Genomic DNA, 17,450 nt, shown 5'->3' on the forward strand with positions numbered 1-17,450 from the left:
TGGAGCACTTTTTCATGTGTCTGTTGGCCATCTGGATGTCTTCTTTGCAGAAACGTCTGTTCATGTCCTCTGCCTATTTCTTGATTGGATTATTTGTTCTTTGGGTGTTGAGTTTGTTAAGTTCTTTATAGATTTTGGACACTAGTCCTTTATCTGATATGTCGTTTGCAAATATCTTCTCCCATTCTGTCAGTTGTCTTTTGGTTTTGTTAACTGTTTCCTTTGCTGTGCAAAAGCTTTTGATTTTGATGAAATCCCAAAAGTTCATTTTTGCCCTTGCTTCCCTTGCCTTTGGCGATGTTCCTAGGAAGATGTTGCTGCGGCTGAGGTCAAAGAGGTTGCTGCCTGTGTTCTCCTCAAGGATTTTGATGGATTCCTTTCTCACATTGAGGTCCTTAATCCATTTTGAATCTATTATGTGGTATATATACACAATGGAATACTATGCAGCCATCAAAAGAAACGAAATCTTGCCATTTGCGACAACATGGATGGAACTAGAGCGTATCATGCTTAGCGAAATAAGTCAAGCGGAGAAAGACAACTATCATATGATCTCCCTGATATGAGGGAGTGGTGATGCAACATGGGGGCTTAAGTGGGTAGGAGAAGAATCCATGAAACAAGATGGGATAGGGAGGGAGACAAACCATAAGTGACTCTTAATCTCACGAAACAAACTGTGGGTTGCTGGGGGGAGGGGGGCTGGGAGAAGGGGGGAAGGTTATGGACATTGGGGGGGGGTATGTGCTTTTGGGTAAATTGGAAGGGGAGATGAACCATGAGAGACTATGGATTCTGAAAAACAGTCTGAGGGGTTTGAAGTGGTGGGGGGGTGGGAGGTTGGGGTACCAGGTGGTGGGTATTATAGAGGGCACAGCTTGCATGGAGCAATGGGTGTGGTGAAAAAATAATGAATACTGTTTTTCTGAAAATAAATAAATTGGAAAAAAAATTACAAAAACAACTTTCTAAATATTCTTTTTATTTTGTGATTATTTTCATCCTGTTAAATCATTAATTCATTTCAGATTTTTGACATTAATTCTTTTGAGGGTTTTGGTATGAGGAAAGGATACAATACCTTTTAATCAAAATTAAATTGTTCCAATGTCATTTATTCTTTATTTTATTTTTTAAAGATTTTATTTACTTATTTGAGAGAGACAGACAGAGTGAGTGAGTGAGTCAGAGAGCACAAGCCAGGGAAAGAGGCAGAGGGAGAAGCAGACTTCCCACAGAATAGGGAGCCCAATGTCCCTGGGATCATGACCTGAGCAGAAGGCAGATGCTTAATGTACTGAGCCATCCAGGCGCCCCTCAATGCCATTTACTCTTTAATCTATCCTCCCCACTCTACCCCTGGTCCCATAAGAAATACACCAATTTTATTATATGTTAAATCCTCATATATATGTTAATCTGTTTCTGGAATCTTTAGTGTATTCCATTTTTTTTCCAGGAACGATTTGATTATATTTTTATAATAGGCTTCTAATGTCAAAGCAAATTTTTCTTACCTTTATTTTAAAATATTTTTCTGGTTATATTCACACATTTATTATTTTAATGAACTTTAAAGTAATTGGAAGTTTTTCCTCCAGTTCAATTGGGGTATTAATTAGTATTCATTATATTGATAAGTTAATTTTTAGAAAATTTATATCTGTATGACACAGAGGGTTACCATCCAAGAATACTTTAAGGTAGTTTTTAACTCTTTAGTTGAGCTTTTAAAGTTTTCTTTACATAATTACTGCCTATTTCTTGTTAAATTTATTCCCCTGATAGGCTTATTCCTGTTTTATGGTTTCTTTGTCTGTTTTTTCATATTTGCTATTGTAAATGACTCTCTTTTCCTAATATATTTATGTAATAATTTTGTATATTTATTTGGATTTACTTTTTTACTGAATTCATATTGTTTCTGAAGATTTTCCTTGTATTATATAACTTGCAAATTACACTATTTTCACCATATCCTTTCCATATTTATAGTCTATTATGGGATAGATCTTCTGAAGCAACATTCAAAATAGTAGCAAGAAGAGAAGTGGCTGGACTCAATCAGGAACATACTACTCCTAATCTCAGGGTTGTGACTTCAAGGCCCACACTGGCTGTAGCACTTACTTAAAAAAAAAAAAAAAAAGAATAATTGCATATAAACCTATTTGGTTTTAACTTATATAGGACTATCTGTTGTATTTTATTTTATTTTATTTTATTTATTTTTTTTTTTAAGATTTTATTTATTTATTATTTGACAGAGAGAGATTACAAGTAGGCAGAGAGTCAGGCAGAGAGAGAGGAGGAAGCAGGCTCCCTGCTGAGCAGAGAGCCCGATGTGGGACTCGATCCCAGGACCCTGAGATCATGACCTGAGCTGAAGGCAGCGGCTTAACCCACTGAGCCGCCCAGGCGCCCTCTGTTGTATTTTATTGTTAGGCATAAAACTTGCCACAGGTATATATACACACAGAGACGAATTTTAATAAATACCTTATTTGTTATCAGTTGAGATGATTATATGATTTTATTTTCTTTTATTAACCTTTAAAAGGGTGAGATCCATACATATTCACTTGGCACAAATAGATAATTATGAAATTCCTGTTCATTCTGCAGAACAATTTTGTTTGTTTGTGGGTTGGTTGTTTATTGAAGTATGGTTGACACACAATGCTACATAAGTTTCAGGTGCACAACATAGTGATTCCATAACTCTCTGCTATGCTATCCTCACCCCAGGTATAGCTACCATTACTGCAGAAAAATTATAATTATTTTTTATGTAACCTACTGGTCTCCAAATTGTGGTGGTACATTCAGGTAACAGAGAAAAAATGTTAAAATTTCCATGTCAATATTCCGTGTCTTTTAAGTAACTGCATAGCATATTAGTAGAATATCATATCTATACAAATTTTTAATAAACACATAATGGTTTCATACTACTCCAAGTTTTACCCTGCACTGGTCTCCTAGATAAGTGATATGATATGTTGGACTTTCATTTTTTTCCCTGAAAAAAGGAGAAATTATCTTCCTTTGTGAAGTTATGCTACTTTTTTTTTTTTTTTTTTTTAAGATAGGCTCAATACTCAGTGTGGAGCCCAATATGGGGCTTGAACTCACAATCCTGAGATCAAGACCTGAGCTAACATCAAGAGTCTGATGCCCAACACACAGAGCCACCCAGGTGCCCCTGTTATGCTACCTTCTGAAGTCAATCATCTCAAACTGTAATTGATTTTTAGTTAGAATTTTCTCTTTCCTTCTTTCTTCCTTTCTTTGAGAGAGAGCACATGCACAAGTTGGGGGGACACAGAAAGGGAGACGGAGAATCTTAAGCAGGCCCTTTGCCCAGCAAAGAGCCTGAGATAGGGTCTGATCTCCTGGCCCTGAGATCATGATCGAAGCAGAAATCAAGAGTCAGTTGCTTAACTGTCAGCCACCCAGATGCCCCAGAACTTCTTTTTTTTTCCCATCACATCGATGCTGTAGTATTTGGTTCATGAACATCTGTTCATAAAATTCCACATGGCCTATTATGAATAAAAAATGCTCAATGTTGAGAGGGGGACAAGATGGCGGGGAAGTAGGAGGGGGCCCTTTTTCAACTTGTACCCCAAAGTGAGCTGATTACCTACCAAAGAACTCCAATCACCCATGAAATCAGCCTGAGATCAGAATTATACATGTCTGGATCTCTACAGGGGAAGAAGATGCCAGTGGGCAGGAAAGTTGAGTCCTTTAACAAAGATATCAAGATATATCCAGGAAGAATCAAAACAACCTTCCTTGCACACACTGAGAATTTATAACCACTCTCCCATCTTTTTCTTCCACAAGTGTTTTTGTGTTTTTGTGTTTGTACTGATAGTATATAAATCTTACACTTGGGGTTCTTTTTGACGAGGTTCTTCCTTTATTGGCATGTATTTTTTTTTTCTCTCTTGTCATATACTTTTTTCAGTCTTTTTGTTTGTCTGTTTTTGTTTGTTTACTTCATAAATCTTACCTTGGGGCCCATTTGGGCTGAAACTTCTCTTTCATTTTCCCTTTCTTTCCTGTCTCTCTCTCTATCTCTTTTTTTCTTTTTCTTTTGTCTCTCGTTTGGGTGGGGAATCCTGATTGCTCAGAAGTGTTCCAGTGCACCTTGACTGCACCATGGTTAATACATCCAGCTACATCTGTTCAGTCATCCCCCACCAAAATGACTAGAAGGAGGAATGCCCAACAGAAGAAAAATACAGAGGATGGACCTTCTGCAACAGAGCTAATGGATATCAACATAGACAATATGTCGGAAAGAGAATTCAGGCTAACAATTATCCAGGCAATAGCTAAGTTGGAGAAAGCCATGGATGACCAAACAGAATTGATTAGGGCCGAGCTGAAAGCGACCAGACAGGATGTTCACAATGTTAGGGCAGAGCTTAAAGCTACAAGGGAGGAGGTTCACAATGCTCTCAATGAGTTCCAATCTAATCTAAACTCTCTCAAAGCTAGGGTAACTGAGACAGAAGATAGAATTAGTGATCTGGAGGACAAACAGATAGAGAGAAAGGATCAGGAGGAAGCCTGGAACAAACAGCTTAGAAACCACGAAAACAGAATCAGGGAAATAAATGGTGCCATGAAACATTCCAACGTCAGAATTATTGGAATCCCTGAAGGGGAGGAGAAAGAAAGAAGTCTAGAAGATATAGTGGAACAAGTCCTTCATGAAAATTTTCCCAATCTCGCAAATGGAACCAGCGTTCATGTACTAGAGGCTGAACGGTCTCCACCCAAGATTATACATTCCAAAAATACATCACAACACCTGATAGTCAAATTGAGGAATTATAATTGTAGGCATAATCTCTTGAAAGCCTCTAGAGCAAAGAGGCTCCTTACTTACAGAGGAAAGCCCATCAGAATAACATCAGACCTGTCCACAGAGAACTGGCAAGCTGGAAAAGGCTGGCAAGATATATTCAGGGCACTAAATGAGAAGAACATGCAGCCAAGAATACTTTATCCAGCAAGACTGACATTCAAAATGGATGGAGAGATAAAGAGTTTCCAAGACCGGCAAGGCTTAAAAGACTATGCAACCACAAGCCGACACTGCAGGAAATATTAAGGGGGGTTCTATAAAAGAGGAAAATCCTAAGAATAGCATTGAGCAGAAATACAGAGACAATCTACAGAAAGAAAGACTTCAAAGGTAACTTGATGTCAATAAAAACATATCTATCAATAATCACTCTCAATGTGAATGGCCTAAATGCGCCCATAAAATGGCACAGAGTTGCAATAAAATGACAGGACCCATCCATATGTTGTCTACAAGAGACCCATTTTGAACCTAAAGATACACCCAGCTGAAAGTGAAGGGATGGAGAAGCATTTTTCATGCCAATGGGCCTCAAAAAAAGGCTGGGGTAGCGATTCTCATATCAGATAAATTAGATTTTAAACTAAAGACTGTAGTCAGAGATACAGAAGGACACTATGTAATCCTTAAAGGGACTATCCACCATGATGATCTAACAATTGTAAATATCTATGCCCCCAATATGGGAGCAGCCAATTACATAAGAAAACTGTTAATCGAGATAAAGAGTCATATTGATATGAATACACTAATCGTAGGAGATCTTAACATGCCTCTCTCAGAAATAGACAGATCATCAAAGCAGAAAATGAATAAAGAAACAAGAGCATTGAATGACACATTAGAACAGATGGACCTCATAGATATATACAGAACATTCCACCCTAAAACAACAGAATACTCATTCTTCTCAAGTGCACATGGAACCTTCTCAAGAATAGACCACATACTGGGTCACAAATCAGGACCCAACCAATACCAAAAGACTGAGATTATTCCCTGCATATTCTCAGATCACAATGCTTTGAAACTGGAGCTTAATCACAAGGAAAAGTTCAGAAGGAACTCAAACACCTGGAAGCTAAAGGCCACCTTGCTTAAGAATGCTTGGATCAACCAGGAGATCAAAGAAAAACTGAAACAATTCATGGAAACCAATGAGAATGAAGACACTTCAGTCTAAAACCTATGGGATACAGCAAAGGTAGTCCTAAGGGGGAAATACATAGCCATCCAAGCCTCCCTCAAAAAAATTGAAAAATCCAGAACACAGCAGCTTTCTCTACACCTTAAAGAACTGGAGAATCAACAATAAATCAAACCAACTCCACACATAAGAAGGGAAATCATCAAGATTAGAGCTGAGATCAATGAGGTAGAAATCAAAGATACAGTAGAACGTATCAATGAAACTAGAAATTGGTTTTTTGAAAGAATCAATAAGATCAATAAGCCACTAGCCACACTAATCCAAAAGAAAAGAGGGAAAGCCCAAATTCATAAAATTATGAATGAAAAGGGAGAGATCACAACTAACAAACCAAGGAAGTAGAAACAATCATCAGAAGTTATTATCAACAGTTATATGCCAATAAGCTTAGCAACCTTGATGAAATGGATGCATTCCTGGAAAACTATAAACTCCCAAAATAGAACCAGGAAGAAATTGACAACCTGAATAGACCGATATCTAGTAACAAGATTGAAGAAGTGATCAAAAACCTCCCAAAAAACTAGAGCCCAGGACCTGATGGATTCCCTGGGGAATTCTACCAAACTTTCAAAGAAGAAATAATACCTATTCTCCTGAAGCTGTTTCAAAAAATTAAAGCAGAAGGAAAACTTCCAGACTCTTTCTATGAAGCCAGCATTACCTTGATCCCCAAACCAGGCAAAGACCCTACCAAAAAGGAGAATTTCAGACCAATATCACTGATGAATGTGGATGCTAAGATTCTCAACAAGATCCTAGCAAACAGGACCCAACAGCACATTAAAAAGATTATCCACAATAACCAGGTGGGATTCATCCCTGGGCTACAAGGATGGTTCAACATTTGCAAATCAATCAATGTGATAGAACAAATTAATATGAGAAGAGAGAAGAACCACATGGTCCTCTCAATCGATGCAGAAAAAGCATTTGACAAAATCCAGCATCCATTCCTGATTAAAACGCTTCAAAGTATAGGGATAGAGGGAACATTCCTGAACTTTATCAAATCTATCTATGAAAGACCCTCAGCAAATATCATCCTCAATGGGAAAAAGCTTGCAGCCTTCCCATTGAGATCAGGAACAAGACAAGGATGCCCACTTTCACCACTCTTGTTCAACATAGTATTAGAAGTCCTAGCAACAGCAATCAGAAAACAAAGAGAAATAAAAGGTATCCAAATTGGCAATGAAGAAGTCAAACTCTCTCTCTTCGCAGATGACATGATTCTTTATATGGAAAACCCAAAAGATTCCACCCCCAAACTACTAGAACTCATACAGCAATTCAGCAACGTGGCAGGATACAAAGTCAATGTGCAGAAATCAGTGGCTTTCTTATACACTAACAATGAAAATACAGAAAGGGAAATTAGAGAATCGATTCCATTTACTATAGCACCAAGAACCATAAGATACCTGGGAATAAACCTAACCAAAGAGCTAAAGGATCTGTACTTGAGGAACTACAGAACACTCATGAAGGAAATTGAAGAAGACACAAAAAAATGGAAGACCATTCCATGCTCTTGGATTGGAAGAATAAGTATTGTTAAAATGTCTGTACTGCCTAGAGCAATCTATACTTTTAATGCCATACTGATCAAAATTCCACCAGTATTCTTCAAAGAGCTGGAGCAAATAATCCAGAAATTTGTATGGAATCAGAAGAGACCCTGAATCGCTAAGGAAATGTTGAAAAACAAAAATAAAATGGGGGGCATCACGTTACCTGATTTCAAGCTTTATTACAAAGCCATGGTCACCAAGACAGCATGGTACTGGCATAAAAGACACATAGACCAGTGGAACAGAGTAGAGAGCCCAGATATGGACCCTCAGCTCTATGGTCAATTAATCTTCGACAAAACAAGAAAAAATATACAGTGGAAAAAAGACAGTCTCTTCAATAAATAGTGCTGGGAAAACTGGACAGCTATATGTAGAAGATTGAAACTCGACCATTCTCTTATACCGTACACAAAGATCAACTCAAAATGGATGAAAGACCTCAACGTGAGACAGGAATCCATCAGAATCCTAGAGGAGAACATAGGCAGTAATCTCTTCGATATCAGCCACAGCAACTTCTTTCAAGATATGTCTCCAAAGGCAAAGGAAACAAAAGTGAAAATAAACTTTTGGGATTTCATCAAAATCAAAATCTTCTGCACAGCAAAGGAAACAGTCAACAAAACAAAGAGGCAACCCACGGAATGGGAGAAGATATTTGCAAATGACAGTACAAACAAAAGTTTGATATCCAGGATCTATAATGAACTCCTCAAACTCAACACACACAAAACAGGCAATCATATAAAAAAATGGGTGGAAGATATGAAGAGAGACTTCTCCAATGAAGACATACAAATGGCTATCAGACACATGAAAAAATGTTCATTATCACTAGCCCTCAGGGAGATTCAAATTAAAACCACATTGAGATATCACCTTACACCAGTTAGAATGGCCAAAATTAACAAGACAGGAAACAACATGTGTTGGAGGGGATGTGGAGAAAGGGGAACCCTTTTACACTGTTGGTGGGAATTCAGGTTGGTGCAGCCTCTTTGGAGAACAGTGTGGAGATTCCTCAAGAAATTAAAAATAGAACTTCCCTACGACCCTGCAATTGCACTACTCGGTATTTACCCCAAAGATACAGATGTAGTGAAAAGAAGGGCCATCTGTACCCCAATGTTTATAGCAGCAATGGCCACGGTTGCCAAACTATGGAAAGAACCAAGATGCCCTTCAACAGACGAATGGATAAGGAAAATGTGGTCCTTATATACTATGGAGTATTATGTCTCCATCAGAAAGGATGAATACCCAACTTTTGTAGCAACATGGACGGGACTGGAAGAGATTATGCTGAGTGAAATAAGTCAAGCAGAGAGAGACAATTATCATATGGTTTCACTTATTTGTGGAGCATAACAAATAGCATGGAGGACATGGGGAGTTAGAGAGGAAAAGGGAGTTGGGAGAAATTGGAAGGGGAGGTGAATCATGAGATACTATGGACTCTGAAAAACAGTCTGAGGGGTTTGAAGTGGCGGGAGTGTTGGAGGTTGAGGTACCAGGTGGTGGGTATTATAGAGGGCACTGATTGCATGGAGCACTGGGTGTGGGGAAAAAATAATGAATACTGTTATGCTGAAAATAAATAAATTTAATGAAAAAAATTAGAAAATTAAAAAAATGCTCAATGTTTCAATTTGGTGTTTTATTATTGAATATTTTATAATATTTATACTGTACACATTGTCTTTAGTTTTTGTATTTTCCTATTGCATTTTTACCTATCCATATTTGACATACTTTTATCTGTGCTCTATATGATGCTTAACAGAAGAACACTGAAGATGAATTAATATACTACCACTAATGTTTTTAAATACTGTTTCAGAAGAGTAATTCAATAATAGAGCCTATATGTCTGGAGAGGATAAGGCACAAACAGTAGTATATACAGATTTTATTATATGCAAAGTCTGTCTTTTCAAATTCCCTTAAGGTCCAGAGGCACATTTTATAAACATGCATTCTGTTTTTTTGGAGTAAGTGTTCCAAAATGTCTTCTTTACTTTTCTTTCTTCTGTTACATGGTTTTTCTTCCCTTGAGTGATGTTTTCATTGGCTGTCAGTGTTTTTTTTTTTGCTTCTTATGGCTGTGGAGGAGCTCAGCATTAGGCTAGGATCCCTGTGGGTGGACCTTCCGTGAACTCTTTCCCCATTAATCCAGTTGACAGACCTTTTGCTGGAAGGCTGGACACAGTGTATAGCTTCTGTTTAGTTGTTCAACTGTCCCATGTGCTGAAGGACATTGAGGCAGGGTGTGAGGCAACGTGAGTCTACAGCAGCAATATGTCATGGGTTCTCTTATCACTTTCCCTCGGTGCTTGGGCATGGATACCTCTGCCAGCATGTTCCTGATCTCAGTAATTTCTAAATCTAGTGTGATCAGTAGCAATCACTCTCTGTAGAAATCAAATGTTAGTAAATATTTTTTAAAATAAAGCTACTCAAGGGCCACCTGGGTGGGTCAGTTGGTGAAGAGGCTGACTCTTGATTTCAGCTCAGGTCACGATCTCCCAGTCAAGATTCTCTCCCACTACCTTGCGCTTCCCCCACCCCTCAAATAAATGAATATATATATATTTTTTAAATAAAGCTACTGATAATCCTAGTGTTCAATTTTCATGTAGCTACCAATGCCAGGGATCTGTATTTAGCCTGTTATATCACACTTTCACTTGTATACATATAAGAAGAATGTAAATTGTTTAACATTGTGAAATAGCCCCCAGCCTCTGTGTGCAACTATTACCAATACTGCAACTATTTGTAAGTACTGCAAGAGCTAGGCATTAGAACAAGAAGAGCAAGAAAATAGTTGGTACTATTGGGAAACAAATCTTTATTGTACAAAGTACATTATATTCATACTATCTGAAATGAAAGAGTTAATTACTTTATCTCTTTTCCTTCCCCATTTGTTTTGGCTACAAAAATCCCCCTTCAACTCAGTACTGTACCCATCCCTATTGCTCAACCTGCAGCTCACAAAGACTTAGAGATGCACTCAGCAAGAGCTATGAACAGGAGTTCTGGAGAACCTGAGTGGCAGAGGTGGTTCAGCATTTAACTCTTGATTTTGGCTCAAGTCACGATCTCATTATCCTGAGACTGAGCCCCATGTAAGGCTCTGTGCTCAGCAAGGAGTCTGCTTGAGATTCTCTCCCTCTGCCTACCACCACCATGGTGTTCTTTCTCATATATGTGTGTGTGTGTGTGTGTGTGTGTGTGTGTAAATTATATCAGTCAGTTGCATTTATGCCAGTTGCAATTATGTCGGTTTAATTGCATGGTGCCCATACTGAGCACTGAACTCTTTGTGACAGAGGGGGCCAAGTGTGTAGTTATAAATTTGCTTTTGCATGTTTCTGATAGACAAGACTTTCTGAAGTGCCTGTGTAGAGCAGGGATTCCTCTTTCTGAATCTCTACTGCTCATTATTAAAGGGCAGTGCTAGGTATAGGCACCAGAGTGCCTTTCTGCTTTCCTCATGTGTCACTTCTGTCTCCTTGCCAGTCCCCGTTCTTAACCTAGAACCACTAAGAATTGTCTCACTTATTAGTCTTCAGAGATTAAAAACAAAACAAAACAACTACATATTGAAACTCTATGTCTATATCTGGCACATATGCTTCAGAGGTTGTGTGTTGTGTGTGTGTGGTTATTGCCATTTTTGACTTTTATTAAGGATAAAATATACTTTATTTCTTTTTTCAATTTATTTATTTTCAGGAAAACATTATTCATTATTTTTTTCACCACACCCAGTGCTGCATGCAAGCCGTGCCCTCTATAATACCTACCACCTGGTACCCCAACCTCCCACCCCCACGCCACTTCAAACCCCTCAGATTGTTTTTCAGAGTCCATAGTCTCTCATGGTTCACCTAGAATATACTTTATTTTTAGTTCTTTTCATTCATCCTGATATGTTTTTGAGAGAAGGAAGAGAAAAACATGCAGTCTCTGCTGCCTGTCTTAAACATTCCTGTTTGCTTTTTAAATCTAGAAATACTTATGGCTGAGTTCATGGAATTCATTGTATTCAGCATGAAGAGGCAGATTCAAGCACTTTGATTGGATTGTAAAGTCACATAATAAAATTTAATAACAATGTATTTAGACCTTTCAGATAATGTAAACTATTTAGGACTCCTATGTCTGTTTGTATTTTGGGTTATAGCTTAAAGCATTTAAATAATTATAATAAAATAATATTGGAATTGGCTAGAAAGATTAGCTGGAAATGAAAGTGCACACTTTTTGTCTGACAGCTGCAAAGTCTTGCTTAGACTCTGTTCAGATGTATTAATAGCACTATTCTGACAGAACACAATGATGCCATCAGATACAGTATATTTCCTCAGGCTGGAGAGCAATAGTATAACAAGTGACATTGGTTTCATTTTGATAATGTTAATTAGTGGCTTTCTATGATTATTCTCATCTGATCTGTTTTCACTTCCCCTTCTTTTGCTGATAAATCCACTCTTCCTTTGGACAAGGTTAGCAAGGTGGACCTCAACATAAAAAACTGTATAGATGAGAAAAAATATGGGCTTTGAGTTTAGTATCAAAACCTGTTGATAGTTAAAGAAACCAAGAAATGAGGAAAAGTAACCTTAGGAAAAACAACACATTTATATTTCTATCCAGTAGAGTCTTTGTAGGCCATGAAAACAGAAGTTCAAACAAGATTCTGAAGACTATATCTGTATATTCATTCCATTCCAATACAGAAAATATTATAACTTGCTTAATTGAAAACAGTTCTGAGAAAGCAGGTAATTGAGTTCATAGAATTTTTACTCTAAAATTGATCCTTGTTTCAGTATGTATTGGTTAGAAAGCTCTCTAAAATACTTATTGGCAGTGACTTCTACCTTAGTAAATGGTAAGTAAATATTTTGTGGAGATTGAAGATTATGCAATATCTTTGGATCATTCTACATACTTAACAGTTTGGTCTGAACTAGCATGTAGATAAATTAAAAATTCATCTAGAGGACTGTAGCATAAACTTAGTAATTAGTAGTTAATATTTTGAAAAAAATCCTGCCAGTTTTATGTCATTTTTATTTTATTTTATTTCGTTTCATTTCATTTCATTTTTGGTAAGATTGTGGTGTAGACACCTTGAATATGCATTTGTCTCCTGAGCGGTTTTGCTGAGAACTCTATCTTTCTTTCATGTACTTAAGAAAATCCCTGACATTTCTTCTCTCTCTCCTCCTTACAACCAATTTTTCTTTCTCTACTAGGTCATGCCCAGTAATATGCAAACATGCTATTATTTCTCTCACCTAAAATATTTTCTTAAACTAAATTCTCTGCCAACTACTTCTCCAATTCTCTGAACTTTTCCTACAAAACTCCTTCAAATAATGATACATACTTGCTGCCTTTAATTCCTCTGCTACTTCCCTACTGGCCCTCTCCAGCTATGCTTTTGTGCCAATCACATCACCCAGACTTTGCATTTCAGGGTCAGCCTCATGTTGTTCAGTTTACAGTCTTGTTGTCTGCCCTCTTCTTACTAGACCTTCCATGGACATTTGCTTATTCCATTGAACATTTGCCCCTCCTTGGTATGCTTTCTTCTCTTGGCTTTCAGCTCACCACAATTTTTTTGTTTCCATTCTACCTCAGTGCTCTTCCTTTTCAATCTTCTTGTGCCCAGTTCTCCTCTTCTCTGATCCTCTGATCCTGGAATTTTTTCCCTACTTACACTTATTCTCTTAATGACCTTGCCTAAATTCAGGACTTTAAACATTATCTTTAAGTCAAGAACTCCCAGATGTGTATCTCCAGTCCAGACTATTCTCTTGAACTCCAGATGTGTATATCCAACCACCTTCTCAGTGTCTCCACTCAGAAGTATAACAACTCAAACTTACCATGTCCAAAGCTGGACTCCTGTTTTTTCTACAAAAACCTATTCTACTTAGAGCTTCAGGGGACTGCAACACCTTTGTTTTGTTTGCAAAATAAAGGTTGCTAGGGTGACCCCCCAATCCAAGTTTGCTGGGGACTGAAGGAATTCTCAGGATGAAGGACTTTCACGGCAACAACTGGGAAAGTACTGAGCAAGCCAGAATAAGCAAATCCTGTCAGTTGCTAAAACCAAGAACTTGAGGGTCATCCTTGATTCTTTTTCTCACATTGCACCTCTAATATATCAGAAAATCCTGTTGGTTATATCTATAAACTAATGAGTTCATTCCATCTCCATTGCTATTACCTGGTCAAGCCACCACCCCTCACTTGCATTACTGAAACAGTAATGCAACATTCAATATCGAATCAAATATATTTATTTAACTTCGCCTTCCCCCTAAACCCATAGTTCCATCCCAGATATGTATAGAAGGCTCCAAAGGTGAATGAGACATCGTTCTTCAATTTGAGGTACTTACCATCTATTTGTAGCGTTAAGATATAATGTAATTATTATAGAGGTGATTAAATATTACAATGCGTGGTAATAGCTACAAGCCTGTGACCATGAGAATAGCTGAGGTCTTTTTAAATATGGAAAACTAGTTATTTACTGTAGGGGTTACCTAGAAACTCTTTCAACTCTGAAATTATAATGCTTTATGTTTTTACAAATTATTAATGTGAAAGAACTACAAAATACAAATGGATGTGGTTAAACCAAGAAAAAAACCTGCACAAAACAACAGATATATTGTGGGACAAGCTGAGTGTGAAAACGTGTTGTAGAACATACCACAAACCAAGGGGGAAAAGAGCATTCATGGCAAGTATTTCCAAGGGAAGAAAGGAGACTACCCTCTCCTGAAACCTGAGTGGATGGATCTGAGAACAACAGAATGCATGGGGCCAAGTTCTCACAGCCTCTGAGATGAAGGTCAGTGCAAGAAAATCTGTGTGTGAGCCTGGGAAAGTCTAGGCCTTGAGAATTAGTGAAGTATTCAGTAACCCCGACCCCAACCTCCTATGACTTCCTGAAAGACAGAACCCACTCTGGGAGAACAGGGAAAAACACATACACCTGATGCCAGAAACTGAATTGAGCAGAAATGACTGAGATAAACAGAGGTGAAAGTATCAGATGGTGGGATGGGATAGAAAGGAGGACACAGTTACCAAAATGTACTTTAACAGCAAGATATAACATCTAAACATGAAAGCACTGTCCATGTTGGTGAAACTTGAAACGTATGGGCTATATATAGCTCTAAGGGCTAAAAATCTTCCTGAGCAGACAAATGTAGAGAGAGAGAGACCATATTTTCAGTCCTTTTGTTTACAACAGAAGAATAAACCCTTAAACCATATGTCTCAGTCCATTCAGGCTACCATAACAAGATACTATAGACTGTGCAGTCTATGAGCAACATAAATTTATTTCTTGAAGTTCTGGAAGCTGAAAGTACAATATTGGGGTGTTAGAATGGTCAGGTGAGGGTTCTGGTACTGGTAGCTGGTACTTTATTGCTGTGTCCTCATATAGTTGAAGATGCTAAGGGTCTTTCTGGAGCTTCTCTTATAAGGCACTAATCCCATTCATGAGTGCAGCACCTCGCCAAAGCCTCACATCCCAATACCATTATCTGTAGCAGTTAAGGTTTCAATAAATTAATTTAAGGGGGACACAAACATTTAGACCACAGCACCACAATATTAGGAAAGCTACACTACTGCCTACTTCCCTTCTAAGGAGCCTCTTTCTAATAGCCTAGGGAAATCTATCTCTCTGAAAAATGTGGGGGAAATAATACAATCTAACTCCAATAAAAGTTATTGGAGTAGTGATGTGAGAACACATCAGGAAAAAACATGTCCTCTAAAGAGATGGGAACTCTAATATAATATTCCAAAGTAGCATAATGAAAATGCTAGAAATTTTGGAAGAATAGTACAATTAATAAGTTTTAAATCTCAGACATTATGTGGCTAGATGATAGGAAGATATGAAGGAAGAATTGGCAAATATCAAAAATAAATAAAAAGGAAAATATTTAGAAATAAAACTACAGTATGGCGTGTCTGGATGACTCAGTTGGTTAAGTGATTGACTCTTAGTTTTGGCCCAGTTCATGATCTAGAGTTGTGAGATCAAGCCTGACATTGGGCTCCCAGCTGGGTGTGAAACCTGCTTAAGATTCTCTCCCTCTCCCTCTACCCCTTCCCCTGCTCACATGCATATGTGCACTCACTCTCTCTCTCTCTCTCTAAAGAAAGAAAGACAGGCAGAAAGAAATAAAGAAGAAAGAAAAAAAAGAAAGGAAAAAAAGAAAGAAAGAAAGAAAAAAATTAAAGTAGCAGAACACAGAAGTGAATAGACACCAAGAAAAATGCAGAATACCATAAAGGAGGTAAGATAGATAGCTAACAAATGAAAACAAACAAACAAACAACAACAAAAAAAAAAAACAGATAAAGAAAGATAATAGAAGGATTTGAAAAACTAATGGAGAAAACCTGAGAAGTTAAATAAGTGTTTAATGGTTGTTTGTGAAGATGGATGCTAAAGTAATAGAATAGAAAAAAAAAATTTAAAACCATAGTTCAACAAAATTTTTTCAGAAAATAAGGAAGACTCTGTGTACATGGAACCAGGCAGTCAAAATGAAGACATAGCCTAGTAAAACCACTAGACTTTAAAAATAAGATTAAAATTACTTCTGGAAATCTAGATCCACCCACCCACCCCCTGGCCCCCACCAACACACACACACACATAGCAAATAAAGGGAAAAAAATGAAAGTAACATAAAATCCCTCAGCAACAACATTTTCAACTACAAAACAATAACATTGTTCAATACTCAAGGGAAAAAAAGTGACCTGAGGTTTTTATACCCAGCCAAACATCCTTTTGATATCTAGGCTAAGGAGATTTATGAAAATGCAATACTTGAAAGAATATTATTCTGATAAAACTTTCCTGAGTATTCTATTAATAAAAGAATTTCAGAAAAACAATATCTGGGTAAGTTTCTTCATAAGGTCTGGGACTTGGCAGTAAGCAGTTACAGACTAAAAGCTGGAGACAAAGGTAACAAAATGCAATGTGAATACTACAGGCTCTGTTGTCAGAAAAATAATGCAACCAAGTAAAAATGCAAAGAGGAGGCAAAGAGTAAATAGAAAGTGGAATAAACTTTCTGATTGACTCACTGGTTTTAGGAGTGGAAATATATTTTTTCAGAGTGTTAAGAACTTTGGGACACCTGGGTGGCTCAGTTGGTTAAGCGGCTGCCTTCAGCTCAGGTCATGATCCTGGTGTCCCAGGATTGAGTCGCACATTGGGCTCCATGCTCAGCAGGAAGCCTGCTTCTCCCTCTGCCTCTGCCTGCCACTCTGTTTACCTGTGCTCTCTCTCTCTCTCTCTGACAAATAAAAATAAATTTAAAAATCTAAAAAAAAAAATGAGTGTTAAGAACTTGAAGCTCAAGCATATTTTTTTCATAAAACATTAACACAAAGATTATGCTAATAAGGAAAAGAAGAAAACAAGCTGACATCAATATGATAATAAAAACAGAAGAGTCCTGGGAAAAAGTTGTGGTTATAAGTGTTACAGGATGGTATTTGGATAAAACTAATCATTAAAAAAAAAGTTCAAACCTTCTCAAAATAGCAAAGGAACTAACAAAGAAAAAGTGAGCAAATCAGCTAATATAATGGCAATGGCATACCTACATGTATACACAGTTATAAAACACAATACTCTATTATAGAATTGAGACCAAACACATTAGTCGTATCCATGTATGTTAGTGGATTTAACTTA

Source organism: Neovison vison, chromosome 6 (genome assembly GCF_020171115.1).
Source record: "Neovison vison isolate M4711 chromosome 6, ASM_NN_V1, whole genome shotgun sequence".
Classification (NCBI taxonomy): Eukaryota; Metazoa; Chordata; class Mammalia; order Carnivora; family Mustelidae; genus Neogale; species Neogale vison.